Source organism: Corvus brachyrhynchos, unplaced genomic scaffold (genome assembly GCF_000691975.1).
Source record: "Corvus brachyrhynchos isolate BGI_N302 unplaced genomic scaffold, ASM69197v1 scaffold26, whole genome shotgun sequence".
Lineage (NCBI taxonomy): Eukaryota > Metazoa > Chordata > Aves > Passeriformes > Corvidae > Corvus > Corvus brachyrhynchos.
This window is the reverse complement of record NW_008239324.1, coordinates 2,438,381-2,450,027: the sequence shown is the minus strand read 5'-3', so window position 1 is coordinate 2,450,027 and position 11,647 is coordinate 2,438,381. Positions and strand designations below refer to the sequence as shown.

The 11,647-nt window shown below is 44.5% G+C and overlaps 1 long non-coding RNA gene across 2 annotated transcripts in view; it reads left to right on the top strand.

The window, feature by feature from the left end:
* The window catches only part of LOC108448337, a 14,359-nt gene extending 3,045 nt beyond the window's left edge, over positions 1-11,314 (top strand). Inside the window, exons 2-3 of one of the 2 annotated variants that reach the window (XR_001864191.1) lie at positions 8,113-8,226; positions 11,010-11,314. This is a non-coding gene — a long non-coding RNA (uncharacterized LOC108448337). Of the gene's footprint in view, positions 1-8,112 lie in introns of both variants that reach the window. The other variant, XR_001864190.1, reaches the window with a different exon arrangement.
* Positions 11,315-11,647: the final 333 nt, after the last annotated feature.

The window sequence follows — 11,647 nt, the reverse complement described above, 5'->3', positions numbered from 1 at the left end:
CGCGAAGGGGCGGGGTGGGTTTGCCCCGCATTTCGTCCCCTTGCTGTGGCTGTGTGTAAGGGTGAGTCACGGCAGCCTGGGCAGAGAGAGACGCTCCCCCGAGACTGCACCCTCGGAGCCTTGGGAAGGGCCTATCTCTTCCCATCAGCTGCCCGTGGAGCTCAGGGCAATGCTCTCCTCTCTGGAAGGCTTGGGCTTCAGATGGGGGTGATTCTTTTCTTCTTGCTATCTGTGCTTCAGCAGGTTTCGCTGTTTTGCAATTAAATCTCCTTTCATGTTGGTTTTAATTGCCTTCTCAGTTCCCCATACTACAGAGTAATGCTGAAGAATCCATTTTTAGCCTTTCAATTCATCTCCTCATTTCAGCTGCGTCTGTGCTTTTCTCCTTGCTGTTGTAGTGTGAAATATTCAGGGAGAAATGTGAAATTCCCTCATCTGAAAGTTATGTACCACATCTTACAGCTTGCCATGAGGCACGGGAATATTCCTGGCTCTACCTGCTTTGAAGAGCAAACAAAGGAAAGCTGCAAGCACCACAGTGTCTGGTCTTGGCAGATGCTTTGGAGACCAGCCCATTTTCATGGAAATTGGGTTGTTGCTATTAGGGTTTTTTTTGTTGGTGTTTTTTGTTTTTTTTTTTTTGTCAGGACCTGAGCGATTCCTCAATCACTTTTCCATTTTCATGAAGCAGTTTGTGAATCACATACATGTAAAACGAAGGAGTTAGCAAATGCTGCTTCCCTTTGATGTATGGTAATCCAGCCTTCTTGTTTTTAACTGTTCCCTGGAATTTTCCATCTTAGTGTGAATATTTCAATGAAAGGTAACAAAGAAACCCCCTCACTACCTTGTACTTGTTTAAAGACCAGCAGGAAGGTTGTGAAAGCTGAAATGAAAACAAAACTGGTTTGCAGTTGAATGGTTGTGTAACCCCCACGTTAAGAAATGAGAGGAAAGGGCTGAGGAAGAACATTCAGAGGCAAACCCTTCAGGTGTGAGGCAGTGGTGAAGGTTAAACTGTCCCTGCTCAGAGAGGTGTGCTGGACTCACTCCTTGGTATAGGTGTAACATTATGCCATTGTAGCATTCTCCCGTGTTGGAAAAGTGGCTCTAAACACAAGCATGTTCCATTTGTCTCCATTTGGAGATGTAGCATCAGCATCAGGACCAAGTGCACCACAACGCACTTCAATGTTTACACCTTTTCCTAATTTTTTCCTTCATGCCGAATGGCATTTTATATCCTTGAGATGTTAGTCTGGTGGTTGGCATAACCCAAAATCTAGCAATTTACCTGCGATCAACTGCTCCATCTTTCTGGGCTTCTTTTTTTTTCCCCTTAATCCAACCTGTTCCGTGGAGCTGATGTAATTGAAATGGCACCACCCTCGGACCCTGCTCTGAGATGACAGATGCTCGATGACACATGCTCACTGGATTTACTTTTCTTTGTATAAACACATTGTTATAAAGGCCCTAAAGGTTAACTTTTTCTTGCCTAAATAAATGCTGGGAATAACTTAAGGGTAGCATAGCTGTTGCCTACTTTATCCTTGAGTTTGAAAATGAAGTTATAATATTATTCCAAATTTTTTCATAGCTGTAGAAGTGAATTTGAACAAGAAGTCTTCTCTGTTTCCACTTTTTCAGTCTCATTGGTAGTGTGGTGAGAGAACATCTTCCTACAGGATTTGCCTGGTACATTCAGTTCTCTGGATGTACTTCGGATTTGTGGTTAAATGGAGAGATGTCCTCTCTTTCTTTATGACTGCATTTAACCATTGGGAAAAGACAGTTACTGAGTTGGAGAACACTAGAATGACGTTGTTTACTAGAGGAAACAGCCATCATAACAGCCACAGGCATCTCTATCCCTTTGTTGGTTTCAGAGAAATTGGGAAGGAAGGAATATTCCACAAAATTTCTTGGGCTGAATCAACACCCTGTTTCCAACATGCGATGGCAGCGTTGCTCTTGGGGCTGAGCCTGGTTTATGAGCAGCATTAAGATCTCAAAGTGAGGCTCCAATCCAACAAATATTTAGAGCTCTCCTTAGGCTTTTATTTGCAAAGTCTTTGCTCTGATATTATGAAGCACCTGTGAATGCAGCAGACTGCTAGACAGGGAAGTGTTGCTTGGACCTAGAATGGCGCGTGGTTGAAAGCAGAACAGATTGGGAAATCTGAAAATTCAGAGGACCAAGGGAGTGTGTTCTCAGCAGAGCTTCTCACAGAATCTTCCACCACTCCCCCACGGTACCACTTTATTAAAGAGACCTGAAAAAAAAATCCCTAGTTCTTGCCAGCCTGGGTGACTCCTATCAGAGCTATGACAGGTTTATTCCATTTGCAAGTCAGAACAAGTTTCTCCTCTCTCTTCAAGGTACATAATTATCAAGATCATCCTTACTGCTACACCATTACCATTGCCTGTAATCTTTGGGTATTTGCACTTTCCTGGCACAGTCCTGATTGGCAAAACAAAGCTTGCATGTGTGATAAGTTTAGTGTAAAAGACTCTTCTCATTAGTGCTGGGTGCCATGAATCAGAATGATTAAATGATTTGTCCAAAACACAAACCAGATTTAGTGTTTCTGCACTGCAGTCCTACTAAATCATGAATGTTATCAAATTCACAAATATTACTTTAAAACACTAAATCCTAATCTCATAAATGTGATCTGTTTCTATTTATACAGGAGGCCTCAGACCTTAACCATTTACTTCTTCCTTTTAAAAAAAGAGTTCCTAGTAACTTGAAATTATTGTAGTTTAAATTTTCTTCATGCTGAAAAAGTGTTGTTTGGTATCAGAAAAGCATCTAAAACTTTATCTGTTTCCCTCAATAAATTGTCCCTGCTTTGGTCAACTGGGGTAACATGCCTGCTGTGTGTCAGGGAGTGAGCTGTAGGTGGGAATGCTGGAGAGCGATTGTGAGAAACTCAGCAGAGGTGAAGACAAGGGGTCCAGCAAGAGGATGGAGAATTGGTCCCTGGTGGCCTCGGTTCTGGTCCTTGCCATTTGCACATCTGTGTGACTGGCAGGTGAGAGAGAGGCAGATCTACAAATATGCCAGAAAGTTGTTCAGGATGATACTCTGAACTCTTGGCTTCAAAGTCAGGTCATACCTTGGAGGAGCTGCTCTTGTCAGGGCAGCACAGAACTGCCTGGCCCTTGGTGCTGACCCTTGATGACCAAGAGGCTCTCACCCCTCCTGAACAGGGGCAGTTCGAGTTTCTGCAGTAGCTCCACGAGGTTATTTGGGGAGTGGAGCCATCTCGATGGTGCATAGACATGGAGGAGGGGGAAAAGGCTGCTCAAGGAGGTGGCTGATACCATCACAGTTGGAAGGACTTTGCTTAGAGCTTCTGCTGTCAGCTGACTGTGAGATAAGTGTAATTTTTTGCACCACTCCTGCTCTGAAATTTCCCCGTAGCTGCAGGCACAGACGGGTATCTCCTTTGCCACAGGGCCCAGTACGATGCAAAGAAATCTCACCTTTAATGCCTCAGTGCACAGCAGTGCTGCTGGAAGGAGGAAGTATGAACGAGGTGAAACAGCTCCAGCACCTTTAGGCCGCCCTGCTCACTCTCTTTGCTTTTCTGGTCATCTTAATCCTCTCCTGCTCAGCAGAAACTATATTCTCCAGGGAAATAAACCTCCTGTGAATGCCCCTGAGCTTCTGATGGCAAGAGGAATGAGTTCCTTCTCTTTCTAAAAAAGCCTCTTCAGTAGATTCATGTTTCAATTTGCCTTCATGAGGCTACTTGGTGACAAGTGGCACCATAACCTTCTCTGAGGCTCCCACCCAAAGTTTTATGCAAATTGTATATAAACTTACTCTCAGCATGAGTGATAACCATGAGATAGGTCATGCTTGAATGCCATTTTGTTCATGGTTGTCCTGGGGCTCACCAGTGCCCAGTGTCCCAGCAGGGGTCCCCTAAGGCATGCCCCCAACCTGGAGCATCCCCAAGGGGTAGGGAATTTTGGAACAAAGGTGACTCATGAAACTTCCTGGGTTCCAGCTTACACTCCCAAAGTCCTCCTGCTGCAGCATCCAGCCCTCCTATGTGGCAGTGGAGTTGTTCTGCCATATCGACATCACTGTGATTCTGTCCAGAAAGGAGCTGCCTACGCCCACAGGGAAACAAATCCACAATAGCCACTCAGTGGGAAAAACTCTGTATGTGGCTGCTGTTGCAGGCAGAAATGGCCTCGCTACCAAAATGGAATGGTGAGCTGCCTGGGTGGGCAGTGCAGGAGAATCCCACATGCCCCTTCCCTCTGGTGCTGGCAGCTGGTGCTGGCAAAGCCCAGCCTGCACCCAGAGCTAACACAGCCAGGGCCACAGCTTCCCAGGGGTGCCAAGATGTTGAAAACACACATGGCCTTGGTCATGTACTATGGACCGAGCACATCCTGCTCCCCAATGCTTGCACATGGTGCCAAATCCCACTTCCTCTGATGCTCTTTCAGTATTAGCAAGTCAGGTCATGTGTCTGATAGGTCAGGGACAGGGAAGTCTGATCAGGGCTTTTAGCTCTGCATACATCTGGTGGGGCCTGCTCCCTTTCTGCGGCTCCTCCTGGACCCTATTCTAGTCTTTTCTTCCTTTATTTCTTTTTTTTTTTCCCTTAAAAGGGAGTTGTACCTACAAACCACCATCAGTAAGCACCCCCTGGGACTGCCTCTGTCTTTGCTTCTCCTAAGATCACCACTGTTTGTGTTGTCATGCTGGAGAAGGAGACTGAAGTGTCACCCAGACCGATGACTTTTGGGAATGAAGAGTGGTTGGTTGTGATTTCTAAGCTGAGCCCTAAATAACAGAAACTGCATCTATGCTTCATTTCATCCTGGTGGCTTACACTGAGAGATCTGTGCAGGCTACTCTTGTCTTGCTTTTTCATCCCACCTTTGGCGTAGCTTTCACATCACTGCATGTAATTATGCCAGCAAAGAGAAGCTGGAGGGCTTGAAGAGCTGAGGGAGGCTGGCTTTTCTGGTTCCTGTTACAGGGGCAGTAACTTCTGCAGGGAGTGAGGGAACAGGCAACTCTCCAGTCACTGCTCAAAGCCAGGGCGGCAGGCTGCAGGCAGAAGAAAGAAGCAGCTGTGTCAGCTCCCCAGGTATTTGGGGACCTCTGCTCTGGTACCACCAAAAAAATCACAGGCATTTCTCATGCACTACCCTGAGAACAACTGGACTCTTTACACCACCGTTTGCTGGAATGGGTTTACATGTCGTGCATTCAAACCTTTGTTTGCTTTGTCCCAACTTCCATGTGCAGGCAATCCCTAAGTAACCACGTTGCCCAAAATTACTTGCCCACTTGAATTTGGATAAGTACATGCTTCCCAGCTGGCTCATTGTTCTGCTGCTAAATATTGCTCAGATGTCCTAGCCATGCCAAGCCTGGTTTTTATCTGTGGGTTCTGCAAGGCAAGCTGTGGAATGCAAATTATTCCGGTATATTTGCAGGTCTGTGCTGAGGTGGAGATCCCTGGAGCTTGATCCTTCTGTTTCCCAGTGAGTCATTATTGTTACGTAGGTTGTATTGCCCCACCACTTTGAGATATGAAACGCTGGGGTTTTGCAGGTCGCTCATCTTTTGTAAAAGAACACAGGGTCACAAAATCTCTATGTGTCTAGCAGGAAACCAGCATTCCAATGGTGACCACACTGCTACTTGTATGCAAACCTTTCTTCCAAAATCTCATCCAATATCTATCTCTAGGCAAAGGCGGTGTCCCCTCAAGTCTTCACAGTGCTCAAATGCTTAAGGAAGGAACTCTGACTGCAGACAGTGGCTGTTAACATAGTGAAGTGTAAGGACAGGCAGGCAGCTTTCTGCAGGCCCTTTTATCTCAGGCAAGCAGTTTAAACCTTTGCTATCACTTAAAAACCTCAACAACCAAGAAAAGGTGGGGGAATCTTTTGATAATTGTATGTTCATTTGATAGAGTGCACATAAATGACTGCTTGAAAATTTTATTAACTCCTGTAGTGACATTCCAGTTGCTCTGGTTAGGTGTCCTTTCTGCTCTTCTGCTGAACAAAGGAGGCAACTCTATCACAGCTGCCTCTGTGAGAGAGTTCGTGGCTTCCTTACACGGAACAAGGCAAGAATAGGTTAAAAAATCTTCCCCCACATGGTACTGCTTCCCAAACAGCCAGCTATCTCTCTGCAGTCAGGCTGGGTGGATTAGCTGCTGTGCCAGGAAAGAATGATGATCCTCCTGCACCCACTCGCCTGTGGGGAGGGCTGACCCAGAAGGGAGCTGTGAGAGGGTAAGGAGTGCTCAGTGAGAGAAGGCACTTCTGCGTGGGAGCAAATTAGAGCATATTTGATCACTGGATGGATCTAGGGCATCCCCACAAAGCTCAGCCCTGCATGAGAAGTCTTATGGATTAAATGAATGTCTGGATCCAGGGATCTGAAGGCTTACGGCTGCCTCTTGCTTGCTCTGAGTTTACCCTGAGCTGATGCACGCTGCTGCAGGGACATCTAGGCCTGTTTTGTCACAGCCTTCGGTTTTTGCAGGGAAACCCCCAAATTTCCTCGGTTTGCCCTTGGTTCATGCAACCTGCCCTATCCATAGCTGCTGCAGTGGGGAATGATGTGGACACTTGTCCCTGGTAAGGCACAGAAGGACACGTGTGGTGCCACAGCGGCGCTGACCTGGCCGGACAAAGGACGGACAAAGGACGTAGGTTTTGTGTTTGTCACTGATGATCCTAGGCATAGAGTGAGGGGTTTTCCGACTGTTCTGGAGATCTAAATCAGGCAGTTTAGGTGATTTCAGCAGAATGCAGGCCAGGATTTGACTTTAAGTACCTTTCCTTGTATTCACAACTAGTTTTTAAAAAATGCTGGCAATAAACAGCAGAAAGTTCCTCACCTTAGCAAATGCAAGAATACAGACTCTTCTATTTTCTCTATTTTCGTGCTTTATTTGACAGTGGTTTTTGACTGACTTCCAGCAAAGCAATAGTCAACCTGACTAGTATTTGTCACCTCCTATGAGCTAAATATAATTTGGATTTTATTTACCTCACAGTATTTAACAAGATGTGTAACTCACTCTCTGATGTGAGTTTTTCCTGGAAAAAAGAACTCCCCACATTGCTGTCCTTACGCAAAATAAATAAAGTCTTTCTGTCTTCTTGCCACATTTAGATCTATATATATCCCTGGTACACAGAGGAGATATCAGCTTGGGAATTGGCACACTGAGGGAAAATAAATGAATTTACAGTAAAGCCTGGTTATTGTTTTTAAAGACCTATTGAAAGGAGGAGACTGTTCTTAATTTTCTCTCATAATCTCATTTCAAGATGTTTAGCTCATAAAGTTCTGTCAGAACATGGGGCCTGCACTTTTATCTTCACTCTCCAGTTGAAAGCCTGGAGGACACTCTGGTTTTTCACTCCTGGCTGTGGTCACGAGGAGAAGCCATAGCCAATACGGGACAGGATCCTGTGGGCCACCACCGGACCAATTCCTTGTCCAGAAGTGAAAAGAGCTGTTGATCCTGCCTTGTTTGCTTTGCACACCACACCCCTGCTTATTGCCTACAATCTAAATTACAGAAGCGGCCAAACTTGCTTCCTGTTCCAAACAATAGCCCTGGCTGACACATCCCCTCGTAATGCATGGGGCAAAGTGCAGGAATGGCCTTGTGGGTTTGATGGGCTGGGGCTGTGGGCGCTGGTGGCCCCCGCAGAAGGGTCACCACCTGCACCCCAGACAGGATGGAGAAAAACGTAGGGGGCTGGGGAAAGGCGTAGGGGCTGCTGTAGTGTGCTGTGGGAAGAAATTACTTTATGGAGGATGTTAGTCAGGGGAAAGATGTCTGGAAATATGGGGAAAACTTCCTGAAAAGAACAAGTGTGAACAAGATCTTTAAAGGCTTATGAATTTAGTAGGAATTCCTATAGGGAAGTTAGTTTGTAAGTGTCCAAATGTCTCAAGGTCTGAGTCATGCTTTTCTCTGTAAGAAAGATGATATTATTTTGTTGCAGAAAATATTTCCATGAGGTAGTTTTCATTTGAAGGATTATATGTGGGAATACAAATTCTAATTTCCACTGTTGTTTTACCTCTTCTAGGAAATGTGTGCAACAATCAGAGCGGATGTTACTTGTGTTTAACAGCACTATAGGGAAGAGTTGTGCTGCGTGGGAGTCCCTCTGCAAACAAAGGATATATAGAAAACATCCCAGGTATTTCTTGGGAACTGTACTGGATTGCAGCCAAAATATCATGGGGGACATACGTAACAAACCCAGCACTTCCATGTACAAACACTGTTGTGTTCACAGTGTCTGCCTGACAAAGGCCACAACAAGCTGGCATGGGCACATTGCTGTCCTCAGAATACCTGGCTACCAATGCTGAAAACTTCTGATTCTGGTATACCATGATGGTATCTGTGGTCTTGGGATGTGTAACAGCTTCCAAAACAGGAATTACCTTCCTCTTGTTTGAAACAGAGAATGTCACAGTGTGTGGACAGGGCCACTGCTGCTTCCCTGTGTTTCCCCTGGTGAGGTGCTGCTGGTTCAGTTGTTTATGCTGCAGCTGAACTGGGAGAATAGTGAATAGTGCAAAGAAGGGGTGGTGAGTCAGGCCCATGATTAAGTGCAGAAAAACAAGCTGTGTGTGCAAAGTGATCTGGGCACCGGAGCTGGAAAATCCATCTGACCCCTTGTGTTGTTGGTTTGAGGAGACTTGTGTTACGAAAGTGTTCCTGGGCCTTTATTCAGACTTATTTTTCAGGGGATGCTGGCATGTTGGGAAACTTTGCATTTACTTCTATTTTAATGTTCTTTTGTTCTGCATTCTGACTCAGAGTAATACCTTTCCCTGTGAGCCGGAATTACAGCTGGAACCAGGGTACAGGTTCCAAATTAATCTGGTATCCTAGAAATCAACTTCACTGATAGCAGTTAGAAGTCATTTGCCCTATCACTACCCAGTTTCTCAGGGAACCCTGGGCATACCCTGTGGAGGTTCTCTCTCCCTGTTTTTATCCTTGCTTTGGGATCAGATGGCATCTGGCTCCATTACTTTCTGAGCCTTTGGATAATTTACTCTTTCCATTTCTCTTCCAGCATGGTCTATATGATCCTCCCCTGAGACATTTTAATGTCTGGAATGAACTCCCCCATCTCCTCCAGAGAAGACTGAGGCAGATGATTAACTGTAGCCAAATCTACCCCCTTTTCTCTCTAAACTATCCCTTACTGTCTCCTCCTTCCTTCCCTTGGTTTTAACAAACAACCTCATGAAACATCTGACTTCTTGTTTTTTCTAGGGAAAAATTTTAAACAAAACCACATTCAGACACACAGACATACACACACAAGGCAGACAATGAATGCTCAGAGACAACCAGCAGCATGCTCACAGAGGCAGGCTTATATACAGATACAATGACGTAAATCAACACCCAGAAGCATTTATTAAATTACCCAGATATATACACACAGGGACAGGCAGATGGGTTAAGGCTGAGTTTTTATTGGTGGATAAATGAAAACATCACTTTAATGCCCACAGGAGAGTATTTTGGAAAAGCAGTGGCAGCAGCAGCAACAGCAGATATTAAAGGTGATAATATCTCTTTATTCACTCTTGTGGACTAATTGGCTTGTCCTAGGAAAGGTCAACTACTGCTGCATAGCAAGTGCAAACCCATACACATTAATAATCAAAAATCAGTGTGAAAGCACCATAGCAGTCCTTTCCAAAATCATCCTGTTCCCAGGCAAGGAATGGTTCCTGGAATGTGCATCCCTAAACTCCCACTTTTGATTGCTCTGGAATGCCCTGTCTTTCTTTTCTCTTGCTCAAAGATATGGAGCATACTGAATTCCCTGTGTAGAGTCACAGGAAATTCCCAGAAACCAGCTACACAGCTCTTAATGTATTAAATACACTTTTCCTTGAATGCCCATCATCCTCAGAGCATGGAGCATTAGCTCCCACACCCAGTTAAGGAGGCGTTTTAGCCATAAATGTAAGTTAACTGAAACAACTGCATGAATTAAAGTGGCCAAATGTCTGTCTTTTTAGGCCCACATGTAGGATTTCTCATTAAAAACTACAGCTAAGCGAACTGAAATTTCCTTAGATGACCTTGAACCATGGGACTCACCTGTAATACGGTTATAGTGAGGTATAAATTACGTACTATGGGGACTCTAAACATGATAACTCAGCCCCATCATCCCTACTTACACCTTCCTACCCACTGCCCCAGTCCTGCTAATTTCACCCAGCATTTTCTTCAGTTGGTGTTTCACTGTTTAAATTTGGATCATGTTTAGGACTGTAATGATCTTTGCTCTTGACTGTGAGACAAGCAAGAGGCCAAACCCCAGCTGCCTGCACTCACAAACAAGGTCTGGAACACACAGAATGCCTTTATTCTCCTGCTGCTGATAATGATAACCCAGCCCTGCTCCACACTGCCCACGTTGCATCCACTCCCTTTGCTCCCATCACCTGTGTGGCTGTGGTAAACAGATGTAAATTGATATCTGCCTTGGTGCAATTTGCTGGTGGAGTTAACCAATCCACAAGATGTTTTGCAGCAACAGCTGTACCACCCCTAATGCTCTCAAGGTCTTACTACAGGCTCAAGAGCTGATGCTGGATAGCTGGTGTTTTCCTGCAATGTCTCATCCTGCATTTTTATCTTAAAGCTTTCTATAGCATTAGCGAAGAGCTTAATCCAAGTGTACTCTTTTCAGCTTATCTTTCTCATGTTCTGAAAAAATAGCCTTATATACTGGAAGAAATTTTTATGTCATAGAAAACACCTCCATTTTGCAATGTTGTAGCTGCTCAGAAACTCTAATTTTGATGGTCACCTGCAGCCTTGACCACTACCAAAGTTACAGCCATGATTTTTGTTGTTGTTGTTTGGTGTGTAGAGTTTTTTGTGTGTTTGTTTTGTTTGGGATTTTTTTGGTTATGATGTGTGATGCATTTCTTCCAGGTATATGGTACAGTCTGTCCATTACTGGCCATCTGTTCTTTCTGGAGAATTCTCTGAATTTGTCGTCTTCTTGCTCTGTTGCATTTCACCTAGGGACTGTCCTAAGCAAATGACTGGTATTTGTCTATTTTCTGTTGCCTTTTGGATGGTAAGGCCTTCAAGGATATTATACTTTCAAGAAACAATCTATGCTCTGCTGATGGGCAGGTAAAAATGACAAGGTATGTAATTACCAAAGTGTTCCTTTAGCTGGATCTGTGAATCTATAACCATGAAAGATAACACATTAAATGAATGCACCTCTCTGTCCTTTGTATTTGTTTGCTTAGACTTCTTAGGCCAGGGTCTGTGTTAGATGTATTTACAATGTTCTTAGCACAACAAAGCCTCCAGCACTGGATGATGTGCATTATCATCAGATGGGAGTTTATACTTTACTTTATAGCCCAGCTCATACTAAGATAAGGAAAGGACTGTGGACAAGTGGGAGAGTTTCACCTGCCTTTTGTGTAGCATTGTTTTGAAGCAATTGTAACACAGGATTTTCATAATAAAAACAGTAATTTAAGATGTGTTACCTTCTCTTTCTATGACACCTCTTCACCAGAGAACCTGTGATACTAATCCTGCTAATACTT